This window comes from Apium graveolens, chromosome 10, assembly GCF_009905375.1.
Source record: "Apium graveolens cultivar Ventura chromosome 10, ASM990537v1, whole genome shotgun sequence".
Classification (NCBI taxonomy): Eukaryota; Viridiplantae; Streptophyta; class Magnoliopsida; order Apiales; family Apiaceae; genus Apium; species Apium graveolens.
In genome coordinates this window covers 122,384,131-122,391,544 of record NC_133656.1, presented here as the reverse complement: position 1 = coordinate 122,391,544, position 7,414 = coordinate 122,384,131, and the positions used below count along the sequence as shown (strand labels likewise).

Here is a 7,414-nt window from a genome sequence, read left to right as displayed (position 1 = left end):
CGTATTGGATTGACAAGTCTTTGATCAGCTAGCAGGCCGGAATTCTCAGAAAGCCAACAAGCCGGTTATTTTTTGTTTTTTCACTATCAGGGACCGTGGCCATCAACTACCACTGAAAAGGCTCCACTGCATTCTTGGTTGTTGGATCAAAATTATTTTCTTGCAGAATCTTTGTATAGTTCAATTGTAATAATTTATATAGATTAATTAGTATAAGTTGCGTAGTTTTACAAGTCCATATCTAATATATCATGTATATAGAAGTTTAATTACATGTTTGGATTTAATTCATACCGCGATTTCCTTAGCAGCCTCACTGGTCTTCCATCTGCATCCTTTTCCTTGCGAGTGTGTGTTTTGTCCCACACTTCAAGGTGAGTTGGAACAACACCATTCTTCTCCTCAGTTAAAGTCTAATAGATATACGTGTATATACATAATTTATATTAATAAACAAGAAACTAAATCCAAGTTTTAATTACCTAGAATGTGTAGTGAATGTTACCTTTTCGACTTGCTGAAATAATCTTGCACCAGCACTGTGCAAAGTAGTCACCAACTCCCGATTTGCTTTACCCTTTTCAGATCTGAGCTGGTGCTGCTCTGACTCCAAGAAACGAACCATCCCTTCCTATACCAGATCATTGAAATAGCTAGGTTTAACTTCTAGCAACGTCTTGTTGAACTTCTTGGAATTTGCATAAGCTAGTTCCTTTTCTTCATGCACTGTTCTCTTGATCAAAGCCTTGAGATGCTCGGTTATGGTCCTATAAGACTCCTACGGCTTTGACCCTTTAGATGGCGAAAATATTTCCGCAATTCATTTAAATATAAAGGGATGATTAGTTATAAGCTGTACTTATCATCAGGCATTAAGGCCAATAATAAAATAAGCAATAAAAGACAATACATACATAGAGTTCATCAATAATTTTCTCAACCCACTTAGGGTACTTGTCGTTTATATCACTCCATATATAAGCTCCCACTGGCCAAAACCCATGAACAATTCCCATAATTGTCTTCTTTGCTTCATCATGCATGATGCTACAAAAATTAATCTATTGTTACTAAATGGAAGTTGTATATATATTTGTTGACATAAAGTTAGATAAAGAACAGAAAATCAACAACATATATGCAACAATAAACTTAACAATAAACTTAAACTTACACTCCATTTGAAATATTAATACGAGTCAGCTTTGCTGGGGGCGTGGAACCAAAGAGTCCACGGGAGTTTGCTCGTTTTCTTCGACCAACCCATTCAACCAATTCTGCCCTTGTCTTCCCGCGGAGATAAGACTGTGTTATTGCGAAATTTTTGGCCTTTGCTTTTAATGCTGTTGTCACTTTCTTCTTGCCTTTGCGTGAAGTGCCATTTTTCTTGGACTTAGTAATTTTCCTCCCATTCTTATTCACTGGAATTGTTTTTCCTTTCTTTGCAGAATTGGACGGACTCTTACCTTGGAAAAACTTTGCCATTAAAACCCTATAAAACACAAGATCAAAGAAAATTCATTAGATATTTGTCACTATTCAAGCATATGTTTCTAATTAAACTTATATCACTTAGCACTACTGTCATCAAAGAACTTCTAATTAAACTTCTTTCTGATGATGAGGTAAAAGGACTTGATGAATGAGTCCCTGGTTAATGCAAAATCAGAACCTATATACGTTTCTGAATTCGGACTTAAAAATCATATTTAGAGTTTTCTATACCTTATAAGTTATATCAGATAAAAGTAACTCAGACATGGATATATGTGTCAGATCACAAATGTTCAGCATAAATATAACTCAGGCAGGGATAACTATGATTTATACTTAATCTCATCATCCACATAAAACACCAATAGTTGAATTAACAACGATCAATACAAATGTACTAATAAAACTATCATCACATGAAAATATTATACGACAAAAATAATTTTTTTTAAACTATCATCACAGGAAAATATTATACGCCAAAAATGGTAATGAATACGTGGAATGATCTATGAGGAGAATTTTAATTTGGTTTCAGAAATTGTACTTTGTCTAAAACTTGTAATATCATCCTTTTTGTACTTTGATTCGGGCTTAATATAAATTCAGCGAGCAGTTTATTTGATCATATATTTCCTTAACAGTTGGTACAATTCTTGAGCATTCAAGTAGTTTTACCTAAAAGTTAATACTATTATCTACAAGTCAAGGAGGAAAAATGTGAACCTGTGAAATTACATTAAGGTGGGATGTTTGGATTGTTAAACTGTGCAATTGATAAGCAATCAACAAGTAAGAATGGATGCATTCTGATTAAATTTGATGACTAAAATTATTTAAATTAAAGAAACATTCGCTTAAAAATTATTAAAATTATTTTTCAAAACATTTGCTTAAAAAAAGAGAGGCATCAGATCTTCCTATACTGAGATGAGAATCATAATACTCAAATCATTGTAAGAGCATTCAACTCCTGTCAAATGAACACATCATTTGCCTAATACCATAATTAAAAGAAACGTCGAGAACTAGAATGCGGCGCCTAATACCATAAATGACACAACTACAAATTTACCAAGATACTATATGTTGTTGTTATATGCTTATACAAAACCAATCAAGTGAGTAAAAGCATTTCTATTCATCCTCATCACTCTTAGCTACATTCTTTCTATTTTTTTGAAGATAAGACCCTAAATTTACCAAGATTATATTTTGTTCCAGATAATCGAAGATAATCAAAGATACCCGATGTTATACACACTTAAGTATACCAAAACATATAAACACACTACGCCATAAGTGCACATAGGCAATGGTTTTTATCCAGCGTTGCTCAAAAAGCGTTGCATTATCTATAAAATTTTCAGTTTATTGCAACACAGTGGTGAAAGCGTTGCAGTACATTGAAACTACCGTTGCTAATAACTGTTAGTGTTACGCAGCATGCAACAGTAGATGCCATAGCGTTGTATTAGATATTTTTTTATTTAATAAATGCTGACATGGAAAATAAATCTGAGGTGGCATGCTGGGGACCCACGGGTGCTGACGTGGCATGCTGACGTGTCATGCCACGTTAGCATTTTGGGCCCCACATGTGGGACCCACCGGTGAAGTGGCATGCTGACGTGGTATCAGTGGGACCCACATGTAGGGCCCAAAATGCTAATGTGGCATACAGTGGGGCCCACTTGCTGACGTGGTAGCTGACATGGCAGCTGATGTGGCACTTCCGGCGTTGCATTTTCTTTCTGGTGTTGCAGTAGGTTATTTAGTGTTGCCTTAGTTATTGTACTATTCTTAAAATTTATTTGTTACATTCATGATCTATTTTTTTAAAGATATTTTTAATTCATCCAACCGTACGAATTTTGTTTCCTACTATTTTTAGAGATGTGTAATTTTGTTTTTAAAAATAAATTTTATATCATGTGCTTTTTTAATAGTCAAACCCCGGTGCACACGGGTTCACATTACGTAGTCCTATTCCGGGTGGTGATTCTATTTTTTTAAAATTTTTGTTCAACGATCCAACCGTATGGATGAGATACCTACTAATTCTAGAGATGTCTAAATGTTTTTTAAAAAATTTAGATTTTATATCGTATGATTTTATAATAGTCAAATTACGGTCAACACGGGTTCCTATAACCAAGACTTGTCCCGAGTGGTGATTCTATTTTCTTAAAATTCTTGTTCAACGATCCAACCGTACGGATGATGTTACCTTCTAATTTTAGAGATGTTTATATTTTTTTTAAAAAAAATTTAGATTTTATATCACGTGCTTTTTTAATAGTCAAATTACGGTCAACACTAGTTCCTGTTACCTAATATTTTACCGAGTGATTATTCTATTTTTTTAAAATTGTTGTTCAACGATCCAACCGTACGGATGATGATACCTAATAATTTTAAAAATGGGTAAATTTTTTTAAAAAAATTTAGATTTTATAGCGTGTGTTTTTATAATAGTCAAATTACGGTCAACACGGGTTCCTATAACCAAGTCTTGTCCCGAGCGGTGATTCTTTTTTTTTAAAATTATTTTTCAACGATCCAACTATACAAATGATATTACCTACTAATTTTAGAGATGTGTAATTTTGTTAAAAAAATTTAGATTGTTTAGGGCTTTTGATTTAGGGTTTTTAATTTCCCGTGTTTCACACTTATAATTTAGGGTTTCTTTTCTCTGTGTTTTAGGCTTGTGTAATAATATATGTATAATTGTAATTTAGTTTGATTTAATTTAGAATGTTACTGATGTTGTATTGTGTGTTTGATAGGGGGATTTATACCACTGGAAGTAGCTTGATTTGTGTTGCGATTAAGGCGTTTGGTATTATTTCGAAGAATCTCATCAGGTTATACTCGAATCCTAGCTTTGCGTATTTGTGTGTGTTATTGTTTTGATATGATTTTGTGGATCTATTTTAGTAATCAACTTGATCTGTTTTGGACTGTGCATTGCAGGTGATATATGTACTATTTTCATTTGATTTCATGTTTTATTTAAGAACGATTTTAGCCTTATGCTTCTTCTGGTATTAATTTACACTCACTTCTCTCTTTTTACAACAGTGTAAATAAAGAAAGATTTCATGATCATATGTTATTCAGTTTTACAACAGTAGTGATGTTTTTAGATTATAATGTTAACAATTTAAAGTTTATGTTCTTCTGTTGTCCTTTAATCTATGAAGTTTATGTTCTTCTGATGTATTTTTATTTTTAATGTTAATGTATGCATTAGCTTTCTTTTCACTTTTAGTTCCCCTGATAAGCTCTTTTTATATTTCTATGCACTTGTATTCATTATTAGTTTTCAATTTAATGTCACTAGCATTGAAGATTAGAATCAGAAAGTTGAAGCAACACTACGCCATAAGTGCACATAGGCAACGGTTTTTATCCAGTGTTGCTCGAAAAGCGTTGTATTATCTACAAAATTTTCAGTTTATTGCAACACAGTGGTGAAAGCGTTGCATTACATTGAAGCTACCGTTGCTAATAACTGTTAGTGTTGCGCAGCATGCAACAATAAAGGTCATAGCGTTGCATTAGATATTTTTTATTTAATAAATGCTGACGTGGAAAATAAATCTGAGGTGACATGCTGGGGACCCATGGATGCTGATGTGTCATGCCACGTCAGTATTTTGGGCCCAACATATGGGACACACTAGTGACGTAACATGCTGACATGACATGCCACATCAGCATGCTGACGTGGCATCAGTGGGACCCACATGGGGGCCCAAAATACTGACGTGGCATGCTGATGTGACATACAGTGGGGCCCACTTGCTGAGGTGGCAGCTGGCGTGGCACTTCAGGCGTTGCATTTGCTTTATGGTGTTGCAGTAGGTTATTTAGTGTTGCATTAGTTATTGTACTATTCTTAAAATTTATTTGTTATACTCATGTTCTAATTTTTCTTTAATAATTTTTAATTGATCCAACCGTACAGATATTTTTTCCTACTAGTTTTAGAGATGTGTAATTTTTTTTTAAAAAAAATAAATTTTATATCACGTGCTTTTTTAATAGTCAAACCACGGTGCACAAGGGTTCACATTACGTAGTCTTGTTCCGGGTGGTGATTCTATTTTTTTAAAATTTTTGTTCAATGATCCCACCGTACGGATGATGATACCTACTAATTTTAGAGATGTCTAAATGTTTTTTAAAAAATTTAAATTTTATATCGTATTTTTTATAATAGTCAAATTACGGTCAACACAAGTTCCTATAACCAAGACTTGTCCCGAGTGGTGATTCTATTTTCTTAAAATTCTTGTTCAACGATCCAACCGTACGGATGATGTTACCTTCTAATTTTAGAGATGTTTATATTTTTTTAAAAAAAATTAGATTTTATATCACGTGCTTTTTTAATAGTCAAATTACGGTCAACACTAGTTCCTGTTACCAAATATTTTCCAGAGTGACTATTCTATTTTTTTAAAATTCTTGTTCAACGATCCAACTGTACGGATGATGATAACTAATAATTTTAAAAATGTGTAAATTTTTTCTAAAAAATTTAGATTTTATAGCGTGTATTTTTATAATAGTCAAATTACGGTCAACACGGGTTCCTATAATCAAGTCTTGTCCCGAGCGGTGATTCTATTTTTTTAAAATTCTTGTTCAACGATCCAACCGTACAAATGATATTACCTACTAATTTTAGAGATGCGTAATTTTTTTTAAAAAAATTAGATTTTATATCAGTTGTTTTTATAATAGTCAAATTACGGTCAACACGGGTTGCCTGTAGATTCTTGTCCCGAATGATTTCTATTTTTTAAAAATTCTTGTTCAACAATTCAATTATACAAATAATTTTTCTGATTAATTTTATCATTGTCATGTTATTTTAACATATATTTATATTATTTATAAAATTTTCTTATAATATTTAAAATTGTAAATATTTAATTAAATACTGAAAAAATAATTAAGTGATGTTGAGACAGAGATCTGTACACTTTCCCAGGACAAAAAATTGGGCGGTTATTTCCCCCCTTAACTAAATTCACTCTCTTTCCTTTCTCACAGTTTACTTTCCTTCTCTCCTTCTCACTCTTTCTCACTCTCTCCTTCTCACTCTTTCTCTCTAAATCTGAGCTAATATTTGGGCGGCCAAATATCTGAGCTGATATTCAAAGGCTGATCTTTACACTCTCCTTCCCACTCTTTAAACTCTTTCAATTGGTAAGTATGGGCAACGTTTTTTCTAAATATGAGCTTCATTTTCTAAATCTGGGCAACATTTTCTAAATCTGAGCTTCGTTTTCAACTTGCAGATACTTTGGGGGATTTACATTGGTGGATTTTGCAGGTAATTTTGCAGATATTTTGAACTTTTTTCGATTTAGGGTTTATTTTTAGGGCTTTTGATTTGGGGCTTTAGTATTTCGATTTAGGATTTATTTTTAGGGCTTTTGATTTGGGGCTTTAGTTTTTTGATTTGGGGCTTTAGTATTTTGATTTAGGGTTTATTTTTTAGGGCTTTTGATTTGGGGTTTATAATTTCCTGTGTTTCACACTTATAATTTAGGGTTTCTTTTCTCTGTGTTTTAGGCTTGTGTAATAATATATGTATAACTGTAATTTAGTTTGATATGATTTTGAATGTTACTGATGTTGTATTGTGTGTTTGATAGGGGGATTTATATCACTGGAAGTAGCTTGATTGGTGCTGCGATTAAAGCGTTTGGTATTATTTTGAAGAATCTCATCAGGTTATACTCGAATCCTAGCTTTGCGTAATTGTGTGTGTTGTTGTTTTGATATGATTTTGCGGATCTATTTTAGTAATCAACTTGATCTGTTTTGGACTGTGCATTGCTGGTGATATATGTACTATTTTCATTTGATTTCATGTTTTATTTAGGAACGATTTTAG

General features: G+C 32.8%; 2 non-coding genes across 2 annotated transcripts; both read right to left on the bottom strand.

The window, feature by feature from the left end:
• Positions 1-1,765: 1,765 nt before the first annotated feature.
• LOC141694466 (small nucleolar RNA R38) lies at positions 1,766-1,851 on the bottom strand. The gene has a single exon (XR_012563771.1). It is a non-coding gene; the product is annotated as a small nucleolar RNA R38 (small nucleolar RNA).
• A 550-nt stretch (positions 1,852-2,401) lies between these two features.
• Positions 2,402-2,479, bottom strand: LOC141694482 (small nucleolar RNA snoR64a). Its single transcript, XR_012563785.1, has one exon. It is a non-coding gene; the product is annotated as a small nucleolar RNA snoR64a (small nucleolar RNA).
• Positions 2,480-7,414: the final 4,935 nt, after the last annotated feature.